Source organism: Oncorhynchus masou, chromosome 1, assembly GCF_036934945.1.
Source record: "Oncorhynchus masou masou isolate Uvic2021 chromosome 1, UVic_Omas_1.1, whole genome shotgun sequence".
In the NCBI taxonomy this organism is placed as follows: Eukaryota; Metazoa; Chordata; class Actinopteri; order Salmoniformes; family Salmonidae; genus Oncorhynchus; species Oncorhynchus masou.
In genome coordinates, this window is record NC_088212.1 from 18,642,013 (window position 1) to 18,656,033 (window position 14,021).

Genomic DNA, 14,021 nt, shown 5'->3' on the forward strand with positions numbered 1-14,021 from the left:
CAATCACCCTCGGTCTGGGGCTCCATGCAAGATCTCACCTCGTGGGGCATTAATGATCATGAGGAAGGTGAGGGATCAGTCCAGAACTACACGGCAGGACCTGGTCAATGACCTGAAGAGAGCTGGGACCACAGTCTCAAAGAAAACCATTAGTAAAACATTACGCCATCATGGATTAAAATCCTGCAGCACACGCAAGGTCCCCCTGCCCAAGCCAACGCATGTCCAGGCCCATCTGAAGTTTGCCAATGACCATCTGGATGATCCAGAGGAGGAATGGGAGAAGGTCATGTGGTCTGATGAGACAAAAATAGAGCTTTTTGGTCTAAACTCCACTCGCCGTGTTTGGAGGAAGAAGAAGGATTAGTACAACCCCAAGAACACCATCCCAACCGTGAAGCATGGAGGTGGAAACATCATTCTTTGGGGATGCTTTTCTGCAAAGGGGACAGGACGACTGCACCGTATTGAGGGGAGGATGGATGGGGCCATGTATTGCGAGGTCTTGGCCAACAACCTCCTTCCCTCAGTAAGAGCATTGAAGATGGGTCGTGGCTGGGTCTTCCAGCATGACAACAACCCGAAACACACAGCCAGGGCAACTAAGGAGTGGCTCTGCAAGAAGCATCTCAAGGTCCTGGAGTAGCCTGTAATTTTCATCATAGGTACACTTCAACTATGGCAGACAAAATGAGGAAAAAAAATCCAGAAAATCACATTAAGAGGATTTTTTATGAATTTATTTGCAAATTGTAGACCTGCACCAGGCTAGGAAGACAATCTGCAAATAGGTAAGCAGCTTGGTTTGAAGAAATCAACTGTGGGAGCAATTATTAGGAAATGGAAGACATACAAGACCACTGATAATCTCCCTCGATCTGGGGCTCCACGCAAGATCTCACCCCGTGGGGTCAAAATTATCACAAGAACGGTGAGGAAAAATCCCAGAACCACACAGGGGGACCTAGTGAATGACCTGCAGAGAGCTGGGACCAAAGTAACAAAGCCTACCATCAGCAAGGGCATTGAAGATGAAACGTGGCTGGGTCTTTCAGCATGACAATGATCCCAAACACACCACCCGGGCAACGAAGGAGTGGCTTCGTAAGAAGCATTTCAAGGTCCTGGAGTGGCCAAGCCAGTCTCCAGATCTCAACCCCATAGAAAATCTTTGGAGGGAGTTGAAAGTCCGTGTTGCCCAGCAACAGCCCCAAAACATCACTGCTCTAGAGGAGATCTGCATGGAGGAATGGGCCAAAATACCAGCAACAGTGTGTGAAAACCTTCTGAAGACTTACAGAAAGCATTTGACCTCTGTTATATACCCTTTGTTGGCAATAACAAAAGGTTATCTCAATACTTTGTCATTGACCAAGTACTTATTTTCCACCATAATTTGCAAATAAATTCATTGAAAATCCTACAATGTGATTTTCTGGATTTCTTTCCTCATTTTGTCCATCATAGTTGAAGTGTACCTATGATGAAAATTACAGGCCTCATCTTTTTAAGTGGGAGAACTTGCACAATTGGTGGCTGACTAAATACTTTTTTGCCCCACTATAAATGTATCACTAGCCACTTCATATGTTTTCATACCCTACATTACTCATCTCATATGTATATACTGTACTCCATACCATCTACTGCATCTTGCCTATGCCGTTCGGCCATCACTCATTTATATATTTTTATGTACATATTCGTATTCATTCCATTACACTTGTGTGTGTAAGGTAGTTATTGTGAAATTGTTAGGTTATATTACTTGTTAGATATTACTGCATGGTCGGAACTAGAAGCGCAAGCATTTCCCTACACTTGCATTAACACCTGCTAACCATGACAAATACATTCATGAAAGGTGCCAATCGCAATATAAAGTCAAGAGAAGAAAAAGCCTAGAAGGAGAGATGACTAGAAATGATTCAGTTGACTGTTTTATGTGTGGATTATATGTCAGAGTAGAGGATCTTGTGCATTTCAGGTAAAATAACTCAATGTTTATATCTCAGGACAAATTAGCTAGCAACAGCAAGCTAGCTAAATAGGATCAATTAGCTAGCAAGTGCAAGCTAGCTAGCTAAATTGCTATTAATGTTTAATGATTTTCAACCTGTCCCCAAATTACTGTAATTGGTTCAGAGTTTGTTTTGATATTTTAACCAGCGTGTCATGATCGAGTTTGATGACAAATAAATTGGTGCGCATGCGCCATCGTGCATACGTTTATTTTGTTCCCCTACACCAAACGCGATCCCGACACGCAGTTTAAAATATCAAAACAAACTCAACCTGTGACATTAATTTGGGGACATATCGAAAAGCATTAAACATGTTTGGCAATTTAGCTAGTTAGCTTGCATTTGCTAGCTAATTTGTCCTATTTAGCTAGCTTGCTGTTTCATCTTTGAAATTATATGGTGATTGGCATCTACACTTTACCATGACAACAGGCAAAACATTTAATCTTTCAATTACCCACGTGGGTATAACCAATGAGGAGATTGGAAAGGCAGGACTTTCAGCGAGATCTGCATCAGAAATAGAAAGGAGTTCTATTTTAGCCCTTGTTGGCAACGCAGACGCTCATTGGCGCAATCGAGCAGTGCAACGCGAGCGGTGTAGCCAGCCTGTAAGGCGCTAAAGAGGGTAGTGGTACAGCCCAGTACATCACTGGGGCCAAGCTTCCTGTCATCCAGGACCGATAAAAGCGAGCGGTGTCAGAGAAAAGCCCATTAAATCGTCAGAGACTCCAGTCACCCACGTAATAGACTGTTTTCTCTGCTACAGCACCGCAAGCCGTACCGGAGCGCTAAGTCTAGGACCAAAACTTTTGCCCATTTTGTACGCTGCTGGTACTCGCGGTTTATCTACGCAGTCACTTCACCCCTACCTTAAGTGTACAAATTACACACACTGACTTGGTACCCCCTGTATATAGCCTCTATTGTTACTTTAGTTAATTTGGTAAATATTTTCTTAACCAACAGTGCAGTTCAAGAAGAGTTAAGGGCTGGTAAGTAAGCATTTCACCGTAAGGTCTACACTTGTATTCGGCGCATGTGACAAAAAGTTTGATTTGTGAATAGTTACCACAGGCACAGTCATAATCCCCGCCCATTTCTACAATTTTTCTTAACATTTGGTTTTAAACCTAATTTGAGTCACACTGCTAATCTTATGTCCACCCTTAAATTAAGAAAAAGTTCATTTTTACAATATAGCCAATTTTGACTTTGTGGCTGTGGTAGGTAGCTGGCAGACTAGTGGAAACTCGAGCTGGTGGGGCGTGTTGGACCCATGCGCGAGCAGCAACGCCAATTTAACATTTGCAGCTAATTCAGTAACTAACAAACAACACCTGAAATAACCCTAATGCAAAAGCAACATCGTCAATCTCAGCATCAGTCAAAAAGTCAGGTCTAATTTAGCTCGACTTACCAAGTGTCAAATGCAGACAGGTTAACAGATGTCTTGTTATGATTTACAAAATATGATGTCAATATTAAAACAAGTAACTGGCTCGCTAGCTAAATCCCAATGAAATTGTTTGGCATGCTTATTCGTTTAACATCTCGACGCGCCGCAAACAACACAGCTGAAACATTAACATTTTTCCCAGCATGCAATTTTGAAGAAATCAAAATTGGTTATTTTTAATATCGTGGCATTCATAAACAATTTAGATTATCGAATGTTCCAACTCATTTCCTTGATTAAAACAATCAAATGTAGCGTTGTAATCTTCAAATTCATGAAATACCCACCATGCAACCCAAACGACACAGTAAACGTCACAGGTTTTACATGCAGCTCCAGTTTTTCAACGTTACTCGCTATCCGGAACCCCTGGGATGAACTCTAAAATTGTTAATGATAACGATTAAGGCAAAGGGTTTAAGGTTATGGATAGCGCTAACCGTTTCTAAACCCAGAGCATTTAAAAACATATATATATTTAGACAGGGAGTCAATACTAAAACCAAAGTCTATTTTCAAGATTAGTCCCGTTTAGCACAATACACACATTAAACTACACATACACATTAGACTAGAGGGAGTGGGGTTATGGGTTGAGATTATGTACACGGTGGTGGCTGGTGGGATCATCATAACTATTATCCAATCAGAACCCCCAAAAATGCTACCTTACAGTATACATGACATTCATGAATACCAATGAAATTAATGCCAAATGTCCACTTGACCGAGTATAATAATGTATTTACGTATTATTTAATACTGTAATACCAATACAATTAACAACTATCAAAGACACTCATTACTAACCAGACTGACAGTCTTAGCAAAAGTGGATACAATACCATTTCTGGTTAAAAAATGTAGTGGTATCAGCAGTTGGAAAACTTAGCAAGCAATTAACTGACAAGTAGCTTCAGGAAGTCTCCTGATAATTCCTACCACGAATAGTAGGACTACGTTCAAGCAAAGATTGTGGAACATATGCAGTGTAAAATGTGTAAACAATGCTCACAAAATAATACACAAACAACTTTGAGTCAGTCATATTTGCCTCAGCTTTAAATACAGCTGTTAGCATATTGTTTTCAAATGGTCTGTTAAAGTGGTTCAAAACTAAACATTTTATGAAGTACAAGTTAAAAAAAAGCAATATCTCTTATTTTGACATAAATCAGTGCACACACTACACCTTTAGATTATCTGGGAATGTTGAGTGACAATGACACGCCATAATTGTTTTCCAGTTTCTTGATGGATGGTCCTAGATCTAAATTCTATAGCCTCCTTAAACTCTATCAGCCTTCATTGTGAATCTCAGATATGTTGTCAATGGACTGCAGCAGTTGAGATACCAGACAAAGAGTTTCTGCTCCTGTAAGTAATTTCCTGTGGACAGAATCAAACCGAAAGCCTGGTCATAGAACTTGGAGCAAATACCACAATGTTTAATTATGGTTAGAAAACACTATGAACTGAACTTGCACGTTGCATTTTACCAAATACCCACACAATCAATATGAGGAACTGTGTATTCACATCTGTATGTAGATGACACTATGGAAGAGAAACCTTACTTGATGGAAGTCTCAGCATTGAGTGTTGCTTTGTTAAGGTACTCTGAGGCCACTTGCGCGTTATGTTTCATTGTATTTAAGGCAGCTGTCTCTCTAGCTCGAAGTCTCTCATTCTCATACCAGCACCCCTCTACTTGGCCCTGCAATATAAAGAGTATCACATCATGCAACAGTGTTTCCTCTAGGATTTTTTTTCAGCAGTGGTGGCAAGGGTTGCACTACTAGCATTAGCACAATGTCATGCTAGCTGTTTCCATAGATACAATTCCAGTCATTGAGCCAAAAACTATCCATTTGAAAGTGTGTCTCGGGCAAAAATAATAATAATAATACACACATACACTGTATCCATACATACACTGAGTGGACAAAGCATTAAGAACATTTTCCTAATATGGAGTTGCACCCCCTTTTGCCCTCCGAACAGCTTTAAATTGTGGGGAGTGGGCTCTACAAGGATGCTGGCCCACATTGACTTCAATGCTTCCCACAGTTGTATCAAGTTGGCTGAATGTCCTTTGGGTAGTGTACCATTCTTGAAACACAGGGCAAATTGTTAGTGTGAAAAACCCAGCAGCATTGCAGTTCTTGACACACTCAAACCATCACTCCTGTGTTCCAATGGGACGTTGTGTTAGCTCATCCAAATTGATCATTTTAAAAGGATAATTGATCATTAGAAAACCCTTTTGTAATTATGTTAGCACAACTGAAAACTGTTGTTCTGATTAAAGAATGGCCTTCTTTAGACTAGTTGAGTATCTGGAGCATCAGCATTTGTGGGTTCGATTACAGGGTCAAAATGGCCAGAAACAAAGAATTTCTTCTGAAACTCATCAGTCTATTCTTGTTCTGACAAATGAAGGCTATTCCATGTGAGAAATTGCCAAGAAACTGAAGATCTCATACAATACTGTGTACTACTCCCTTCACAGAACAGCGCAAACTGGCTCTAACCAGTATAGAAAGAGGAGTGGGAGCCCCGGTGCACACCTGAGCAAGAGGACAAGTATATTAGAGTGTCTAGTTTGAGAAACAGACGCCTCAAAAGTCCTTAACTGGCAGCTTCTTTAAATAGTACCCGCAAAACACCAGTTTCAATGTCAACAGTGAAGAGGTGACTCTGAGATGCTGGCCTTCTACGCAGAGTTGCAAAGAAAATGCCATATCTCAGACTGGCCAACAAAAAGAAAAGATTAAGATGGGCAAAAGAACACAGACACTGGACAGAGGAAGACTGGAAACAAAGTGTTATGGATAGACAAAGTTTCAGGTGTTCGGATCACAAAAAACATTTGAGAGATGAGGAAAAAAAGGAAAAGATGCAGGAGGAGTGCTTGACGCCTTCTGTCAAGCATGGTGGAGGCAATGTTGACCGTCTGGGGGTGCTTTTGTGGTGGTAAAGTGGGAGATCCCTCCATTTTGCAATACCCCGTGGACGGCGCTTAATTGGAGCCAATTTCCAACTACAACAGGACAATGACCCAAAGCACAGCTCCAAACTATGCAACAAATATTTAGGGAAGAAGCATTCAGCTGGTGTTCTGTCTATAATGGAGTGGCCAGCATAGTCACCTGATCTCAACCCTATTGAGCTGCACTTAGAAAGGACATTTCTAAGTGACCCCAAACTTTTGAACGGTAGTTTAAACAGTATATATATTTTTTTAAATACCATTTTTTTTTTGCTGTGTTGGCCACCTCTGCTAAATTAATATAGGGGAAACACTGTGCAAACATATGTCAATGGAGCTAATCATGCAGTAACACCAGTAAGAGTCAAACCTGTAATTGATGAAGCTCCTGTTTGAGTTTTGATACAATGTTTTCAGCCTTCACTGCTCGTTTCTGTCAAGAAGAAAAGGTCCAAGTAATGAATAAGACTTCATATCAACACACTTCTGTTTAGTAACTAATTATGACATTTCCTTGTAATCTTAGTGAGCTATTCATTGCATTTAGAAAGTATTCAGACCACTTGACTTTTTCCACATGTTGTTATAGCCTTATTCTAAAATTGATTAAATTCATGTATTTCATCGATCTACACACACACACAATACCCCATAATGACAAAGTGAAACAGGTTTTTAGAATTTTTAGCATATTTATTAAATCAAAAACAAACCTTATTTACAGTTGTCAGAAGTTTACATACACTTAGGTTGGAATCATTAACACTCGTTTTTCAACCAATCCACAGATTTCTTGTTAACAAACTATAGTTTTTGCAAATCAGTGAGGACATCTACTTTGTGCATGACAAGTAATTTTTCCAACAATTGTTTACAGACAGGTTATTTCACTTATAATTCACTGTATCACAACTGCAGTGGGTCAGAAGTTTACATACACTAAGTTGACTGTGCCTTTAAACAGCTTGGGAAATTCCAGAAAATGACATGGCTTTAGAAGCTTCTGAAATGCTAATTGACATCATTTGAGTCAATTGGAGGTGTACCTGTGGATGTATTTCAAGGCCTACCTTCAAACTCAGTGCCTCTTTGCTTGACACCATGGGAAAATCAAAAGAAATCAGCCAAGACCTCAGAAAAAATATTGTAGACGTCCACAAGTCTGGTTCATCCTTTGGAGCAATTTCCAAACGCCTGAAGGTACCACGTTCTTCTGTACAAACAATAGTACACAAGTATAAACACCATGGGACCCCGTAGCCGTCAAACCACTCAGGAAGGACACATTCTGTCTCCAAGAGATGAACGTACTTTGGTGAGAAAATTGCAAATCAATCCCAGAACAACAGCAAAGGACCTTGTGAAGATGTTGGAGGAAACAGGTACAAAAGTATTTACATCCACAGTAAAACGAGTATCGACATAACCTGAAAGGCCGCTCAGTAAGGAAGAAGCCACTGCTCCAAAACCGCCATAAAAAAGCCAGACTACGGTTTGCAACTGCACATGGGGACAAAAATCATACTTTTTGGAGAAATGTCCTCTGGTCTGATGAAACCAAAAATAGAACTGTTTGACCATAATGACCATCGTTATGTTTGGAGGAAAAAGGGGGAGGCTTGCAACCGAAGAACTCCATCCCAACCGTGAAGCACGGGGGTGACAGCATCATGTTGTGGGGGTGCTTTGCTGCAGGAGGGACTGGTGCACTTCACAAAATAGATGGCATCATGAGGTCGGAAAATTATGTGGAGATATTGAAGCAACATCTCAAGACATCCGTCATGAAGTTAAAGCTTGGTCGCAAATGTGTCTTCCAAATGGACAATGACCCCAAGCATACAGTGCCTTGCGAAAGTATTCGGCCCCCTTGAACTTTGCGACCTTTTGCCACATTTCAGGCTTCAAACATAAAGATATAAAACTGTATTTTTTTGTGAAGAATCAACAACAAGTGGGACACAATCATGAAGTGGAACGACATTTATTGGATATTTCAAACTTTTTTAACAAATCAAAAACTGAAAAATTGGGCGTGCAAAATTATTCAGCCCCCTTAAGTTAATACTTTGTAGCGCCACCTTTTGCTGCGATTACAGCTGTAAGTCGCTTGGGGTATGTCTATCAGTTTTGCACATCGAGAGACTGATTGGATGGAGAGCATTTGTGAACAGCAGTTTTCAGTTCTTTCCACAGATTCTCGATTGGATTCAGGTCTGGACTTTGACTTGGCCATTCTAACACATGTTTATTTTTGAACCATTCCATTGTAGATTTTGCTTTATGTTTTGGATCATTGTCTTGTTGGAAGACAAATCTCCGTCCCAGTCTCAGGTCTTTTGCAGACTCCATCAGGTTTTCTTCCAGAATGGTCCTGTATTTGGCTCCAACCATCTTACCATCAATTTTAACCATCTTCCCTGTCCCTGCTGACGAAAAGCAGGCCCAAACCATGATGCTGCCACCACCATGTTTGACAGTGGGGATGGTGTATTCAGGGTGATGAGCTGTGTTGCTTTTATGCCAAACATAACGTTTTGCATTGTTGCCAAAAAGTTCAATTTTGGTTTCACCTGACCAGAGCACCTTCTTCCACATGTTTGGTGTGTCTCCCAGGTGGCTTGTGGCAAACTTTAAACAACACTTTTTATGGATATCTTTAAGAAATGGCTTTCTTCTTGCCACTCTTCCATAAAGGCCAGATTTGTGCAATATACGACTGATTGTTGTCCTATGGACAGAGTCTCCCACCTCAGCTGTAGATCTCTGCAGTTCATCCAGAGTGATCATGGGCCTCTTGGCTGCATCTCTGATCAGTCTTCTCCTTGTATGAGCTGAAAGTTTAGAGGGATGGCCAGGTCTTGGTAGATTTGCAGTGGTCTGATACTCCTTCCATTTCAATATTATCGCTTGCACAGTGCTCCTTGGGATGTTTAAAGCTTGGGAAATCTTTTTGTATCCAAATCCGGCTTTAAACTTCTTCACAACAGTATCTCGGACCTGCCTGGTGTGTTCCTTGTTCTTCATGATGCTCTCTGCGCTTTTAACGGACCTCTGAGACTATCACAGTGCAGGTGCATTTATACGGAGACTTGATTACTCACAGGTGGATTGTATTTATCATCATTAGTCATTTAGGTCAACATTGGATCATTCAGAGATCCTCACTGAACTTCTGGAGAGAGTTTGCTGCACTGAAAGTAAAGGGGCTGAATAATTTTGCACACCCAATTTTTCAGTTTTTGATTTGTTAAAAAAGTTTGAAATATCCAATAAATGTCGTTCCACTTCATGATTGTGTCCCACTTTTTGTTGATTCTTCACAAAAAATACAGTTTTATATATTTATGTTTGAAGCCTGAAATGTGGCAAAATGTCGCAAAGTTCAAGGGGGCCGAATACTTTCGCAAGGCACTGTACTTCCAAAGTTGTGGCAAAATGGCTTAAGGACAACAAAGTCAAGGTATTGGAGTGGCCATCACAAAGCCCTGACCTCAGTCCCATAGAAAAAGTGTGGGCAGAACTGAAAAAGCGTGTGCGAGCAAGGCCTACAAACCTGACTCATTTACACCAGTTCTGTCAGGAGGAATGGGCCAAAATGCACCCAACTTATTGTGGGATGCGTGTGGAAAGCTACCTGAAATGTTTGACCCAAGTTAAACAATTTAAAGGCAATGCTACCAAATACTAATTGAGTGTACGTGAACTTCTGACCCACTGGGAATGTGATAATAGAAAAAAGCTGCAATAAATCATTCTCTACTATTATTCTGACATTTCACATTCTTAAAATAAGTGGTGATCCTAACTGACCTAAGACATGGAATCTTTACGAGGATTAAATGTCAGGAATTGTGAAAAACTGAGTTTAAACGTATTTGGCTAAGGTGTATGTAAACTTCCGACTTCAACTGTACATAAGTATTCAGAACCTTTGCTATGAGACCCTTTTGCTATCAAATTAAATTGATTGGACATGATTTGGAAAGGCACACACCGGTCCATAGAAGGTACCACAGTTGACAGTGCATGTCAGAGCAAAAATACAAACTATGAGATTGAAGGAATTGACCGTAGAGCTCTGAGACAGAATTGTGTCTAGGTACAGATCTGGGGAAGAGTACCAAATAATGTCTGCAGCATTGAAGATCCAAGAACACAGTGTCCATCATTCTTTAATGGAAGAAGTTTAGAACCACCAAGATTATTCCCAGAGCTGGCCACTTGGCCAAACTGAACAATCGGGGGAAAAGGGCCTTGGTCAGGGAGGTGACCAAGAACCCAATGGTCACTCTGTCCGAGCACCAGAGTTCCTCTGTGGAGATGGGAGAACGTTCCAGAAAGACAACCATCTCTGCAGCACTCCACCAATCAGGCCTTTATGGTAGTGGCCAGACAGAAGCCACTCCTTAATAAAAAACACATGGCAGCCAGCCCAGTTCCTGTGTGGAGATGGGAGAACCTTCTAGGGAAACCATCTCTACCAATCAGACGGAAGTCACTCAGTAAAAGGCACATGACAGCCCGCTTGGAGTTTGCCAAAAGGCACCTAAAGACTCTCAGACTATGAGAAACAAGATTATCTGGTCTAAAGAAACCAATATTGAATTATTTGGCCTGAATGCCAAGCATCACGGGGCGGCAGGGTAGCCTAGTGGTTAGAGCGTTTGACTAGTAACCGAAAGGTTGCAAGTACGAATCCCCGAGCTGACAAGGTACAAATCTGTCGTTCTGCCCTTGAACAGGCAGTTAACCCACTGTTCCTAGGCCGTCATTGAAAATAAGAATTTGTTCTTAACTGACTTGCCTAGTAAAATAAAGGTAAAAAAAAACAAAAAATCACGCCTGGGGGAAATCTGGCACCATCCCTACGGTGAAGCATGGTGGTGGCAGCATCATGCTGTGGGGATGTTTTTCAGCAGCAGAGACTGGGAGACTAATCAGGATCAAGTGAAAGATGAACTGAACAAAGTACAGAGAGATCTTTGATGAAAACATGCTCCAGAGCACTCAGGATCTCAGACTGGGGTGAAGGTTAACCTTGCCACAGGACAACAACCCTAAACACAAGGACAAGACAATGCAGGAGTGGCTTCAGGACAAGTCTCTGAATGTCTTGGAGTGGCCCAGCCAGAGCCCGGATTTGAACCCGGTCGAACATCTCTGGAGAGACCTGATAATAGCAATGCATCGACGCTCCCCATCCAATCTGACAGAGCTTGAGAGGATCTGCAGAGAAGAATGGGAGAAACTCCCCAAATACAGGTGTCAAGCTTGTAGCGTCATACCCAAGAAGACTCGAGGCTGTAATCGTTGCCAACGGTGCTTCAACAAAGTACTGAGTAAAGGGTCTGAATACTTTTGGGGCGGCAGGGTAGCCTAGTGGTTAGAGTGTTGGACTAGTAACCAAAAGGTTGCAAGTTCGAATCCCCGAGCTGACAAGGTACAAATCTGTCGTTAGTTAACCCACTGTTCCTATGCCGTCATTGAAAATAAGAATTTGTTCTTAACTGACTTGCCTAGTAAAATAAATAAAAAAATATGTAAATGTGATAAGTTTTTATTTTTAATACATTTGAAAAAAATGCTTTGTCAGTATAGGGTATTGTCTGTAGATTGAGGAGGAAAAAAACAATTTAATCAATTTTAGAATAAGGCTGTAACATAACAAAATGTGGGGAAAGTCAAGGGGTCTGAATACTTTCCGAATGCACAGTATTTCACATCTTCTAGATGATCAGTGAACAAAACATTCTTAAATCCTTGATAAACTGATGAAGTAGGAGAAAGAGAGACAGGTGCATACGGTCATTAACTGCAGGTTCTCCTCTACGGAGTGGACCATGGTCTCTAAAGCCTGAGCCTCCCTCTCCCCCTGCACTCTTCTCTTGTGCAACTCATCTGTGAGGTGTCGAATTATATGGGTCAGTCAGAGACATGATGATGAGCATAGTTTAAACATTCATTAAATAGCATGAACATGTGTACAATTGACATCTTAAATATACATCTAAAGAGTGATATTCAAAGCATTACTCCCATGCCATAATATAATATACGGGCTTTAACACCATCCCCTAAATCCCTCTGACACTCCAGCAAGGTCTGTTCTCAGCAGACCATATCACTTCTGTCCACCTACCTTTGATCATCCTTCTCAGACTTTTTCACAAGATATTTAATGTTATTCCTGAGCTGCGTATTTTCCTCCCTCAGCTTTAAAAGAGAAACAGAAAATACAAAATAAAGGACTTGTGGCCAATCACATGGGGGGTATACTACAAAGTAGGATCCGTGAGTTAGCCAGCGAACTTTGCTAAAACAACCATTGATAAGCAGCCTCAGATCCACTTTAATAACTCTACCTACATGTACAGTCGTGGCTAAAAGTTTTGAGAATGACACAAATATTAATTTTCAGTCTGCTGCCTCAGTTTGTATGATGGCAATTTGCATATACTCCAGAATGTTATGAAGAGTGATCAGATGAATTGCAAAGTCAATCTTTGCCATGCAAATGAACTGAACTCCCCAAAAAACATTTCCAATGCATTACAGCCCTGCCACAAAAGGACTAGCTGACATCATGTCAGTGATTCTCTCGTTAACACAGGTGTGAGTGTTGAAGAGGACAAGGCTGGAGATTTCTCTGTCATGCTGATTGAGTTCGAATAACAGACTAGAAGCTTCAAAAGGAGGGTGGTGCTTGGAATCATTGTTCTTCCTCTGTCAACCATGGTTACCTGCAAGGAAACACGTGCCATCATCATTGCTTTGCACAAAAACGGCTTCACAGGCAAGGATATTGCTGTGGGTAAGATTGCACCTAAATCAACCATTTATCAGATCATCAAGAACTTCAAGTAAAGCGGTTCAATTGTTTTGAAGAAGGCTTCAGGGCACCCAAGAAAGTCCAGCAAGCACCAGGACCGTCTCCTAAAGTCGATTCAGCTGTGGGATCGGGGCACCACCAGTACAGAGCTTGCTCAGGAATGGCAGCAGGCAGGTGTGAGTACATCTGCACGCACAGTGAGGCGAAGACTATTGGAGGATGGCCTGGTGTCAAGAAGGGCAGCAAAGAAGCCTCTTCTCTCCAGGAAAAACATCAGAGACAGACTGATATTCTGCAAAAAGTACAGGGATTGGATGCTGAAGACTGGGGTAAAGTCACTTTCTCAGATGAATCCCCTTTCCGATTGTTTGGGGCATCTGGAAAAAAGCTTGTCCGGAGAAGACAAGATGAGCGCACCATCAGTCCTGTGTCATGCCAACATCAAAGCATCCTGAGACCATTCATGTGTGGGGTTGCTTCTCAGCCAAGTGAGTGGGCTCACTCACAATTTTGCCTAAGAACACAGCCATGAATAAGGAATGGTACCAACACATCCTCCGAGAGCAACTTCTCTCAACCATCCAGGAACAGTTTGGTGACGAACAATGCATTTTCCAGCATGATGGAGCACCTTGCCATAAGGCAAAAGTGATATCTAAGTGTCTTGGGGAACAAAACATCGATATTTTGGGTCCATGGCCAGGAAACTCCCCA

At 41.4% G+C, this 14,021-nt stretch overlaps 1 protein-coding gene across 1 annotated transcript in view; it reads left to right on the plus strand.

Annotated features, from left to right (window-relative positions):
* Window positions 1-14,021, plus strand: part of LOC135524064 (serine/threonine-protein kinase Chk2-like) — a 63,850-nt gene that overhangs the window by 36,912 nt on the left and 12,917 nt on the right. The window lies entirely within an intron of this gene.